This window comes from Schistocerca piceifrons, chromosome 4 (genome assembly GCF_021461385.2).
Source record: "Schistocerca piceifrons isolate TAMUIC-IGC-003096 chromosome 4, iqSchPice1.1, whole genome shotgun sequence".
Lineage (NCBI taxonomy): Eukaryota > Metazoa > Arthropoda > Insecta > Orthoptera > Acrididae > Schistocerca > Schistocerca piceifrons.
This window is the reverse complement of record NC_060141.1, coordinates 688,334,704-688,347,911: the sequence shown is the minus strand read 5'-3', so window position 1 is coordinate 688,347,911 and position 13,208 is coordinate 688,334,704. Positions and strand designations below refer to the sequence as shown.

The window sequence follows — 13,208 nt, the reverse complement described above, 5'->3', positions numbered from 1 at the left end:
GTAGAGACCAAAGATTACTTCCCTGCTGTACTCCATTTTTAATCGGAGCACATAGTCCATAGTCTTACAGTCTTGTTGTTCCCTCTGGTTCTTTTGCATACTGCATTTTACCTGTCTTTCCCTACAGCTTATCCCTATTTTTCTCAGAATTTCGAACATCTTGCACCATATTATATTGAAGAATGCTTTGTCAGAATCGACAGATCCTGTGAACGTTTCTTGATTTTTCTTCAGTCTTGCTTAAACTATAAATCGCAACCTCACAACTGCCTGTCTGGTGTCTTTACTTTTCCTAAATCCAAACTGATCGTCTTCTAACACATCCCCAATTTTCTTTTGCATGCTTCTATACATTATTTTGGCCAGCAACTTGGAATCATGACCTGTTAAGCTAGCTGTGCGACAATTCTTTCAATTGTTGATTTTTTCCGAAAGTCTGATGCTATTCCACTAGTCTCGAATATCCAAACCACCAATCTGAATAGTCGTTTTGTTGCCACTTCTCCCAGTGGTTCTAGAAATTCTGATAAAATGCTATCTATCCCTTTGTCCAAAGCTCTCTTAAATTCTGACATTGATACTGGGTCCTCTATCTCTTCCCTGTCGACTCCTTTTTGTTATTCTGTCACGTCATCAACCAAATCCTTCCCTTCATAGAGGCCTTCAATACTCCCTTCCCACCTATCTGCTCTCTCCTCTGCATTTAACGATGGAAATTCCGCTGCACTCGCCATGGTACCACCCTTGCTTTTAATTTCACCGAAGGTTGTCTTGACTTTTCTATATGCTGAATCTATCGTTTCGACAGTATATCTTTTTCGATTACTTTGGGGTAGCCATTTCGCCTTAGCTTCCCTGCACATCATATTTATTTCATCCCGAAGTAAGTTGTAATTCTGTATTCCTGAATTTCCTAGAAATATTTTGAACTTTCTTCTTTCATCGATCAACTGAAGGATTTCTTCTGTTAGCCATAGTTTCTTCAGCTTATTCTTCATCATTACTAAATTGTGAACTGAATCTCTATCTGCTCCTGGGTATGCCTAACAATCTAATAACTGATTCCGAAATCTCTATCTGACCATGATACAATTTGATGTCTTCCCGCGTCTTTCAGTCTTTACCAAGTACGCCTCTTCCACTTGTAATTCTTGAACAGAGTATTAGATATTACTAGATGAAATTTGTTGCAGAACTCTATTAGTCTTTGTCCTCTCTCATTCCTACTACTAATCCCATATTCTCCCATAACTCTGTCTTACACCCCCTTCCCAATAACTGCATTTCAATTCCCCATGACAGTTAGATTTTCATCTCCCTTTACGTACTGGATTACCGATTCAATATTATCATATACTTTCTCTCACTCTTCAACTTCTGCTAGCGACTTCGGCGTGGTATGCCTGATCTATTGCTGTCAATTCTGATGAGAGCAACCCTATTAATCAACTGTGTGCAGTCACTCGTTCTCTGTCCTACCTTCCCATTCATAACGAATCCTACTCCCATTTTCTCCTGCTGTATTACCCCATAATCGTCTGACAAGAAATCGTTATCTTCTCTCCGTTTCAGCCCACTGACCGCTACTATATCTAGAATGAGCCCTGGCATTTCCCTTTTCAAGTTTTCTAGTCACTCTACGACGATCGCCCTTCCGAAGTTTCATCCCCCGATTCGATCAATCTGTCCGCTCATTATTCAGTCCTTTTCTCATGGTCACCACCCTCTTGGCAGTGTCCTCCCAGAGGTCCGAACGTGCGATTAGTCCGAAATCTTTTGCCAATGTATAAATCATGATGAGATTTTTTTTAACTTTACAGTGCACGCTGTGAATACATATTATGTGTCTGTGATGCAGTGGTTTTAATTGTCTTTTGCACCATCTTGCCATTTATCATTGCTAGGCAAGTGAAACCACCACGGAAAGGTTATCTCAAAATGTTGCAATATTGAGGATCTCCGAAAAGCTGGGCCGTCCCTTCCCAAAAAGATTTATGGTACGATTCCGTAAGATGGGGCAACTAAAGTTTAAGTTGAAACATGGGCTCGGCGAGCTGGGAGACGGTCAGAGGGTAGTAAATACACTACTGGCCATTAAAATTGCTACACCAAGAAGAAATGCAGATGATACACGGGTATTCATTGAACAAATACATTATACTGGAACTGACATGTGGTTACATTTTCACGCAATTGTGCATAGATCCTGAGAAATCAGTACCCAGAACAACCACCTGGGCATTGAGTCAAACAGAGCTTGGATGGCGTGTACAGGTATAGCTGTCCATGCAGCTTCAACACGATACCACAGTTCAACAGGAGTAGTGACTGGCGTATTGTGACGAGACAGTTGCTCGGCCACCTTTGACCAGACGTTTTCAATTGGTGAGAGATCTGGAGAATGTACTGGCCAGGGCAGCAGTCGAACATTTTGTGTATCCAGAAAGGCCCGTACAGGACCTGTAACATGCGGTCGCGCGTTATCCTGCTGAACCGTCGGGTTTCGCAGGGATAGAATGAAGGGTAGAGCCACGGGTCGTAACACATCTGAAATGTAACGTCCACTGTTCAAAGTGCCGTCAATGCTAACAAGAGGTGACCGAGACGTGTAACCAATGGCACCCCATACCATCACGCCGGTGATACGCCAGTATGGCGATGACGAATACACACTTCCAATGTGCGTTCACCGCGATGTAGCCAAACACGGATGCGACCATCATAATGCTGTAAACATAACCTGTATTCATCCGAAAAAATGACGTTTTGCCATTCGTGCACCCAGGTTCGTCTTTGAGTACACCATCGCAAGCGCTCCTGTCTGTGATGCAGTGTCAAGGGTAACCGCAGCCATAGTCTGCGAGCTGATAGTCCATGCTGCTGCAAACGTCGTCGAAATGTTCCTGCAGATGGTTGTTGTCTTGCAAACGTCCCCATCTGTTGACTCAGGGATCGAGACGTGGCTGCACGATCCGTTACAACCATGCGGATAAGATGCCTGTCATCTCGAGTGCTAGTGATACGAGGCTGTTGGGGTCCAGCACGGCGTTCCGTATTACCCTCATGAACCCATCAATTCCATATTCTGGTAACAGGCATTGGATCTCGACCAACGCGAGCAGCAATGTTGCGATACGATAAACCGCAATCGCGATAGGCTACAATCCGACCTTTATCAAAGTGAGAAACGTGATGGTACGCATTTCTCCTCCTTACACGAGGCATCACAACAACGTTTCACCAGGCAACGCCGGTCAACTGCTGTTTGTGAATGAGAAATCGGTTGGAAACTTTCCTCGTGTCAGCACGTTATAGGTGTCGCCACCGGCGCCAACCTTGTGTGAATTCTCTCAAAAGCTAATCATTTGCATATCACAGCATCTGTAGCACGTCATCCTCGTGGTGTAGCAATTTTAATGGCGAGTAGTGTATAATTCATCCGGCGTATACATGTTGCAATGCGGATCCTGTGAATCGTTTTATGCTGGACAGACAGGCAGAAGTTTTGTACCTGTTTTAAAGAACGTGTGGTTTGGTACTGTAGACAATACGCTTAAGGTTTTCCATCAAGCATCGAAAGGTATGCAGTTCGATATTTTGGAGGAACTTGAGTTTTTTAATAGCAAAATAAAGAAGCCAGATAGAGTGTTGAGTCGATTTTGGCTTAGTCGGTTCTTTGCTCTGTTCCAAAATTATGTGTAGTTTATCCACTCTCCCACTACCACCAAACCCATTGTTATTTCCACAAAACCTTGGACCACAAACTCCTGTACACCGGGGATTTGCCAGCCGCCCCTGTTTCCTTGACCCCATTTCCTTTCTCTATTCCCCCCCCCCCCCCCCCAACACCCTCTTCTACTCGTTTTCTAATATTCTCGTAGCTGCATTTTGGCCCCTGGATTCGTTGTCACGTACTGAGTTCAGTTTCCAGCTTTTCTTTATCTTCTATATCGCTATTGCCTGCAACTCACGCTTCCGCCCCCCCCCCCCTTCCCCCGCTCCTTCACATCTTCCATCTCGCTTTCTCCTTTCATAAAAATAGACTGCCTGTTTTACAGTATGTGTTTCGGTTCTTGCATCGTTATTATATTCCACTGCTGATACACCGATGAGTACAACTCTTGTTTTAAGTACTACTGTCTGCGGTAACTATAGGCTGCTGCTGGTTGGATGATAAGGTTTCTGTGTTTGTTGTCCCTTTACGCTGTTTATGTGGTATGATGTGTGTTATACAGGAGTCAAGGTAGCCCCTGAGGGTCTTCAACCCATATAACACCACAGACGACGAGGCTGTCTATGCCCAAACGCGTTCCCAAAAGCACCATGGTAAACACCGGCTATTTACATACAAGATAATGGAAACAGACATTCCGAGCAGTACTTCCTGCAGGGGGAGCTCGAGCCACGGCCTGCAGGAAGTATCCCTACGCCAAAGTCTGATTGGGTGGAGACAGCCATTTAGGGGCCAGATGCCGACTCCGTATATTGCAATCGTCAAATATTACGTCTTCGTCTCGAAATTGGACTGTTACTAGTGTGTGAGTGCGTTGCCACGAACCTTTTTGGAAAATAAGAAGTGAACTTTTGTTTGCCTCAATTGGGAGACTTTTTTTTCGTTATTTTACCTTTCGTTTGAATTTTCAGTCATCAACCTTGCGAACTTACATCAATAAAAGTTGTGTTGTTGTCAGTTACAACAATGTTTGCAGCATATAATGACGCTCGGTTACTGGTTGAGTATGCGGTCTTCAACAGTAAATTGTTCAAAAAGCTATGGGTTCCTTTCTGTTAGCATATGTTGTCTGTACAATTAGTCATGAGTACATATGGTTTCTCTGTTGCACATGGCAGTACTTATTTATTAGACTATAAAGAAATGATGTATAGTCGTTTCTGGTCCAACATTTAGTAATTTTCTCTTACTGCTGATAATATATTTACATTCATGCCGTGCTGTCCACTTAACCTCTTTCTTTTTTTTTTCATTCTTTCATCTTCATTTTCCTCCTCCCCATTTCCCAAATCTCCATCCTCGCCTCCCTCTCCCCTCCACCTCCCCCAACCCTCCCCCTCCAACCCTACAAGCCCATGGGTATGGTTAAGTTATGTCTTCCTATGGATGGCAAGTACATTTTTTGTGCCTTGAGAAAAGACAAATTGTGCTTCAATGTTTCTTTTTACGTGGGACGTGTAATGAAAAAGTTGTTTTATCTTTTTCGGGATAGGTAAAGTTCGGTGTGATAATGTTTTTCCTTTTAATTGGTCGGAAGTGATGAGGATTTTTAATATCTTATTGTTTTCTTTTCATACTAATAATGCTGTTCATTTTTTATTTTAAAAATGTTCTCCTGTGCTGCTGTGTATAACTGGTTAGTGATTTTATGTATTTGACTCTTTTTGGTAAGATTTAAAAAGTTCTCCTATTGTTTTGTTTTTTAATACTGTTGTTGCTGTTCACATTTAATGATTCTTATGTGCCTACAAGGCATACAATTTTGTAATCTATCTGGCCTCGTACGTGGCGCCATTGAGTACTGCTGGTTAGCGATTTGAAATATTTGACTCTTCTTGGTACAGATTTTAAAAAGTATTAATTTTGTTTTGCAGTTTTACGGTTATTGTATGAATTTTTATACTCTTGATGGTTGGAGAACATCTTAATAACTAAAAAAGGTTCCTATATCTTGATAGGGCGCCCCCCATCCTGAGGTTTCTTTACGACAGAAGAAGGAGTAAACTGCCAGTTAGCTGTAGGCACTGTAAATGTACATTAAATATTTTTTGACGTCTTCGGAATTGCCATTTTCACCTTTTTTACTGCACAACCACTCCGCTTCCTGGACAAGGTGCATTTTTCAAGAGCCCTCTCATGTCCTATTCCCTCCCTCTACCCTTCTTAGTTCGTAGGAGGAGAATGGGCCTCAAGTTACGACTCCTGCCCCCATTGTCCCCGACCCCACATCCCCTTTTCTTTTGGAAGACTACCGGCACTGTAGGTTGATTTGAAAATGGGTCTCGGCTCGAAACTAGTCATCGAATGAAAAATAGAATATTTGCAACTTGGACTGGGTTTTCGTTCTATTGCTATATTTCCCACCTTTTAGCAGCAGTTTCCCACCTCAAGGGCAAGAGGGTGCCCTGAACCTCTTTCCGCTACTCCACCCTCTTTGACAAGACGGTTGACAGAATGAGGGTGACTTCTTACGCCGGTAGTCTTCCAAAAGAAAAGGGGGTGTGGGGTCGGGGGCAATGTGAGTAGGAGTCGTAACTTGAGGCTCATTCTCCTTCTACGAACTAAGAAGGGAAGAGGGAGGGAATAAGACATGAGAGGGCTCTTGAAAAATGCACCTTGTCCAGGAAGCGGAGTGGTTGTGCAGTTATCCGGTCGGGAGTCATGCAAGTGTGCAAAGCTAATACCTGGCGCACCAAATGCCGAAATCTTTCGCCAATCCGCAGACAAGACGATAGTCATCCATATCCATCACCTCTAGACACAGGGTGTAGTTAACAGAGTTGGGCTGATAGAATCCATGGGCTGCAGTACTTGGAGGAACGATTGAATTACTTAGAATTTAATTTCAGAAGAAATAGCTACTCTGACGGAGATAAATAGGGTTTCGTGAATATGAAGCAGGACGTTTTCTTGCTTGAGACTTTTTTTTTCTAGAAGTTCAAATGGTTCAAATGGCTCTGAGCACTATGGGACTCAACTGCTGAGGTCATTAGTCCCCTAGAACTTAGAACTAGTTAAACCTAACTAACCTAAGGACATCACACACACCCATGCCCGAGGCAGGATTCGAACCTGCGACTGTAGCAGTCCCGCGGTTCCGGACTGCAGCGCCAGAACCGCTAGACCACCGCGGCCGGCTCAGAGCAGTGAAACGGAACATGATTCTTGCAGCGACATATTTTCCATTCGCCCTAACGATCCCTTCCCCCAATAACTTTACCATCTATTAAAATTAGTTGTACGAATATCTTCACAAATTCACCCAGTATACCGCCAATAAGAATTCGAGCCGCGCGTGGTAGACATGTGGTCTAGGTGCCTCGCAACGGTTCACGGGGCTGCCCTGATCGGAAGCTCGAGTCCTCCCTGGAGCATGGATGTGGGTATTGACCTTAGCGTAAGTTGGTTTAAGTTAGATTAAATTGTGTGTAAGCCAAGGGACCGATGACCTGAGCAGTTTGGCGAATGGGAAGTTAGCTCCAATAAGAATTGGAAAAAAGCCACATGATCATTTGGTGGCCGACACCTCCTCATCATAATACTCAACTGCTTTGTTCAACTAACTAAATCACTAAAATCCTTTGTACTAACACTCAGTCAGAAGCTGAGCTCGATTCCCGACCTATTGCTTTCCAAAATATGGCCCATAACAGACTAAAGTTACCAAGACTACTAACCAGGGGAAAATGGGTACTAAATCCCTCTAACCTTTATCTCTTTCATCTGCACCTATGCAAATGTGTGTGGATCTCTGTTCCTTCAAAGTTCTACCACTACCTCCAAAGACTTAAACATCTCCGCCTCGTTTAGTGTAGCCCTTTACCACCCGCCACCCGCATCCTCTACCATTTATACATATTCCCTATTTCTTCCAACTAGTGAAATACGTTTGCCAATCTATTTGTCCCACTAAATCGAATCGCAACCTCCGACTGTACACACATAATTGAATATCCTGGTTTTTAGTGGCACCGTTACCACCACGTCCCACCTTCCTTATATAACGACACATTGCATGCCCTTCCCAGTGTAATTTCAATTGCTTTCCTCTCCCAGAACATGAGGGATGTGTGCTCAGGCTAAATGCAACAAAAAGTGGGGAAGTTACTTAGAAGTTACACAGATGAACATTAAATACGTGCATCAAATTATTAAACATTAAATTATTAAACCTTATAGGTCCCATTCGTGAACTGCAAATGTATTTGTTATCTACTCAGCTTAAAACTCTATAATATTTACCCCGAGTACTGAATGTCATGCAATCAGGTAGTCTCAGCAATCGAAGACGTCAGAGTGGCAGCATTAGGTACGACTTAGCCGTACCTTGTCGTAAAAGCTTAAAAGGGAACGCGTGTACGACGCAGTCCCGAACACAAGTGGAAGCATGAAGCATACCACCCCACGAAAGTACATAAATATTCCTATATAGATGCGAATACACTTGGTTGAAATTAATAATACCAGGAAATGCAACAGGCAAATCATAATTTTCCAGAAGGCAAACTATACAGTTTTATTGGGGTGGCGCTGGTTAAATATCAAGTAAGAACAATTAACACTGCCTGCGAAGCTACATCTAAGATTCACGAAAAAAATCGACAATTCTCCTGAAAGCTAGAAAATGAATGACTTGTGAGTCCCCTTAGTTTTCAGGTGCTTTATTCACAGACGGATTCAGATCACCACGAGTTTTAATCCAAGGGGAATATGAACAAAGATACGACGTTCTGCACGTGAGATTTCCACACAAAAGCTCATCAAACTACACTGAAGAACCAAAGAAACTGATACACCTGCCTAATATCGTGTAGAACCCTCACGAGCACGCAGAAGTACCGCAACACGATGTGGCATGGACTGGACTAATGTCTGAAATGGTGCTGGAGAGAACTGATACCATGAATCCTGCAGCGCTGTCATAAATCTGTAAGAGTACGAGGAGGTAGAGATCTCTTCTGAACAGCAAGTTGCAATGCACACGAGGTATGCTCAATAATGTTCATGTCTGGGGAGTCTGGTGGGCAGTGGAAGCGTTTAAACTAAGAAGAGTGTTCCTAGAACCACTCAGTAGCAATTCTGCGCGTACGGGGTGTCCCGTTGTCGTGCTGGAATTGCCCAAGTCCGTCTGAATGCACAATGGACATGAATAGATAGAGGTGATCAGACAGGATGCTTACGCACGTGCACCTGTCAGAGTCGTATCTCCACGTGTCAGGGGTCCCATGTCATTCCAACAACACACGCCCCACACCATTACAGAGCCTCCACCAGCTTGAACTGTCCCCTGCTGACATGCAGGGTCCATGGATTCATGAGGTTGTCTCCATACCCTTACATGTCCGTATGCTCCATAGAATTTGAAAAGAGACTCGTCCGACCAGGTAACAAGTTTCCAGTCATCAACAGACCAATGTCTGTGTTGATGGGCACGGGTGAGGCGTAAAGCTTTGTATCGCGCAGTCATCAATGGTACACGAGTGAGCCTTCGGCTCTGAAATCCCATATCGAATGAATCGCGCGCTGACACTTGTTGATGGCGGAGCAATGAAATCTGCAACAATTTGCGGAAGGGTTGCACATCTGTCACACTGAACGATTCTCTTCAGTCGTCGTTGGTCCCCTTCTTGCAGGATCTTTTTCCGGCCGCAACGATGTCAGAGATTTGATGTTTTACCAGATTCCGATATTTGTGGTACAATCGTGAAATGGTCGTACGGGGAAAATCCCCTTTTCATCGCTACCTCGGAGATGCTCCGTCCCATCGCTCGAGCGCCAACTATAACACCACTTTCAAACTCACCTAAGTCTTGATAACCTGCCATTGTAGTAGCAGTAATCGATCTAACAACTGCGCCAGACACTTGCCTTATATAGGCGCTCCAACCGCTGCTCCGTACTCTGCGTGTTTACATATCTCCGTATTTGAATATGCATGCCTATACCAGTTTCTCTGGCGCTCCAGTGTACATCGTATTCTTGAACCTGACCTTGAACTGAACGCGACTACAAGTCTGGCAGTAAGCTGCGATCACACCAGTTTGCAATCTTTCCTAGTCAAATGCCGCCATATTCAGACTAGACAAAACGTTAGTAAGACTACTTGCTATACCACACAGCTCCAGGCGACGATGAAAAGGGAGAAACCTTGCCCCAGACGAAGAACACGTAGGAATGTGGCGGAAACAGAACGAATTCTGATATGATACAGTTTCATTGGGCGAAGCGCGTCAAAGCCATTAGTTCGCACAAAAAGAGTCGTGCACTATCTCTGTTTGACAACGATAATTTGTACAGGGTGTGACATGTAAAAATTGCCTGGTCATTTTCAAACCATTTATTTCAGCGTTAACGGAGGAGGAAACGACCTACAGCTACTTCCAACAGGATGAAGCAATTGCCCGTACAGCCGGCCAAACCTTGGATCACATATACACAATCTTCACGCCTGACAGAGTCATTAGCTGAGGTCAGTATGGTCACGATCCTGGTTGGCTACCAAGATCACATGATCGGTATGTGTATGATTACTTTGTGTGGAGAGCCCTTCTAAGGTGTATTGCAACAACCCCCATAGTCCCAGAATGAGATTTTCACTCTGCAGCGGAGTGTGCGCTGATATGAAACTTCCTGGCAGATTAAACCTGTGTGCCCGACCGAGACTCGAACTCGGGACCTTTGCCTTTCGCGGGCAAGTGCTCTACCAACTGAGCTACCGGAGCACGACTCACGCCCGGTCTCACAGCTTTACTTCTGCCAGTATCTCGTCCTCTACCTTCCAAACTTTACAGAAGCTCTCCTGCTCGCAGTATCTCGTCTCCTACCTTCCAAACTTTACAGAAGCTCTCCTGCTCGCAGGTGAGCTTCTGTAAAGTTTGGAAGGTAGGAGACGAGATACTGGCAGAAGTAAAGCTGTGAGTACCGGACGTGAGTCGTGCTTCGGTAGCTCAGATGGTAGAGCACTTGCCCGCGAAAGGCAAAGGTCCCGAGTTCGAGTCTCGGTCGGGCACACAGTTTTAATCTGCCAGGAAGTTTCAAACCCCATAGTCTTCAAGAACTGCAGCAGAAGATTTCGGATGAGATTGGAGCAATTCCAGCAGTCCAGCTTCGATCCGTCTTCAGTAACTTGCTGAGAGGGCCTACAAGTGCCAAAAGATCAGCATCTGCTATAGTCAGAGTAGTATTGTATCTCCTTTTCTCTGGTGTGTTTCCTTATACGCTGAAACTCTGTTCTCCGGGCCACTTTCATTTGCCCCATCCTGTACTAGCAGAAAGAGTTTACGAGCGACTAAACGTCGGTGATCAAAACAAGTTACGTGGAGCGTTGAGCGATCCTGCGATATATGAAAGACGCTCTTCCTCAATGGCGGTCTTCCAGTCCTCTCCCGTAAATTTCAAACACCTGGAATACCTTCGCCCGGCCGTGTCTCACTCAGAATCGTATCCCTACAGCCGACTGTAACCCTCATCCTCGACAATGCTGTCTTGCTGCTGTGCTTCTGTCACCGAGCCACAACCAAGTTCCAACTTCCTTACTTATCTTCACACTTTATGTGCAATCAGTTGCCTTCCCGTGATATTATTCCCGAGATTTGAAAGTTTCATCCTAGCACTTACCCGTGTAATCGTAACCGACCTGTCACCCGTGCCCTACATCCGCCCTCCATACACACAAAATACTCATACCATATTCTTTTCTTTCCTTTATTGTTATTCATCCGCACGCTCTATATGGACGGGCTGTGGGCTGTCAGCGATACGATATTCCGCTCTTCAGCGAAATGGTTTGAAAAATTGATACTGACTATTACAATCAAAATATGAAGCTATTTTTCTACTTTAAATTCAAAATCAGAGATGGAAAGTTGAAAAAAAGGCACGCAATACTAGCGCAAGGTTACCAGGGAGTGGAGGAGCCGGGTACAAAAAGGACTGAACATCTTCCGTATTAAGACATTTATTAACACTCCGCAGGAAAAGTAACTTTACCAATTAGGTCACCAGGATCCTGACGTACTTAGACAAAGCCATCCAATTAGATAAAACAACTTAAGAATAATTACTGATGATCGAATCAACAGTCTCTTCAAAGGTTCTTAAATGATTTAGTGCAAAACTCAAGACTGCGCCAAATACCAGTGTTTTATGATCGTCTTCAAAATAGGAAGGCAATAAATTTCTTTAGAATGTATTTGACTAAAATACAACAAATAATTCAGGTTTACCTAAAAGGAGTCATTAAAACCAATTAAATACAATTATAGCTGCTTGATATGAAAAATTCGTGCAACAGGCAATGTGGTCCGTACGAACGGCCCCGAAATTACTTAGGGCAGGCCCGATACACTGCTCAGCATGCTCCTCCTTTTCTAATCAGCAAATGGTGACACGCCCCAAGGGCACAAACTTACAATGATAGCCCGATGAAGAGAGAAGTAACTTTTAAGTAAAACGAGTAAAAAAGTCATCAGATTACACGGTGCCAGCTCAAACAAAACAGTTGTGATAAGTCGATGGAAGATAATAATGTAACTAGCGACGACCTCCCTACTTACACCTGATTGTAAAGAAGTTCAGCGGCCAACCGAGATTCAGCTTCAAATCACGCCACGAGGCGGAAACGGTAAATACTTAACCGACGCGCTGGACAGAAAACATTGGTAGAGGGGAGAACAAATAGTTGGCTGGTGAACCTCACCTACGTTAAACACAAGCTTGGTTTGGAAGTACAGCCCACCAAAATACATTCAACAATATTTTTCCCCGCAAGGCGCATAAGCTGGTGGGCTCCAAATAACTAAAGGAAGCGACTTGACGATTTAGTGCACACTGTACCAGCCAAATAAAAATAAGTAAATAAAAAGATACTTTGGACATCACCAGTAATGACACATTGAACATAAAAAAAATTTACATGACCTCAAGCAGTCCATAAATTCCATAATTTAAAACACACAATTAAATCACAACTCTATGACAGTTACCACTTATGTTTTCATACGAGCAACAAGCTTCTCAAATCGCCTGGCCAGAGGCGGGAACAGGGAACAACAACAACAACAACAACAACGAGACTGAACTGAGTTCGATATAGAAGCAGCAAGACACAAAGACACACAGGAACTGAACCAGTCACATTTATCATGCTCAAGTGGGGAGCAAGATCAGTCTTTACGAATATCGCGTGATGTCAGCAATGAAGTAAAAGTAGCTCACCGAGCATCTAAAACCGCTGTGCAGTGACAAACAGTGGAAAAGTTTGGAGCTTCCAGGATGTGCGGGGATAATGATGGCCACCACACGCTTTCAATTCTGGTCGGCCAAAAAAATAATGTTTCTACTCCCACTTCTGGTATACGTCCCTCGTGTATGGAAGATGCTCCATCAGAGAAACTTGGAAGTTACACGGGTGGTAGAACAAACAGCCAGCTCGTTGCCCTGCAGACCTGTGCTATCCATGCTGCTTCAGTCACTG

At 44.0% G+C, this 13,208-nt stretch overlaps 1 non-coding gene across 1 annotated transcript; it reads right to left on the bottom strand.

Annotated features, from left to right (window-relative positions):
- Positions 1–10,381: 10,381 nt before the first annotated feature.
- On the bottom strand, positions 10,382–10,456 carry Trnas-cga. Its single transcript has one exon. It is a non-coding gene; the product is annotated as a tRNA-Ser (tRNA).
- Between the last annotated feature and the right edge of the window lie 2,752 nt (positions 10,457–13,208).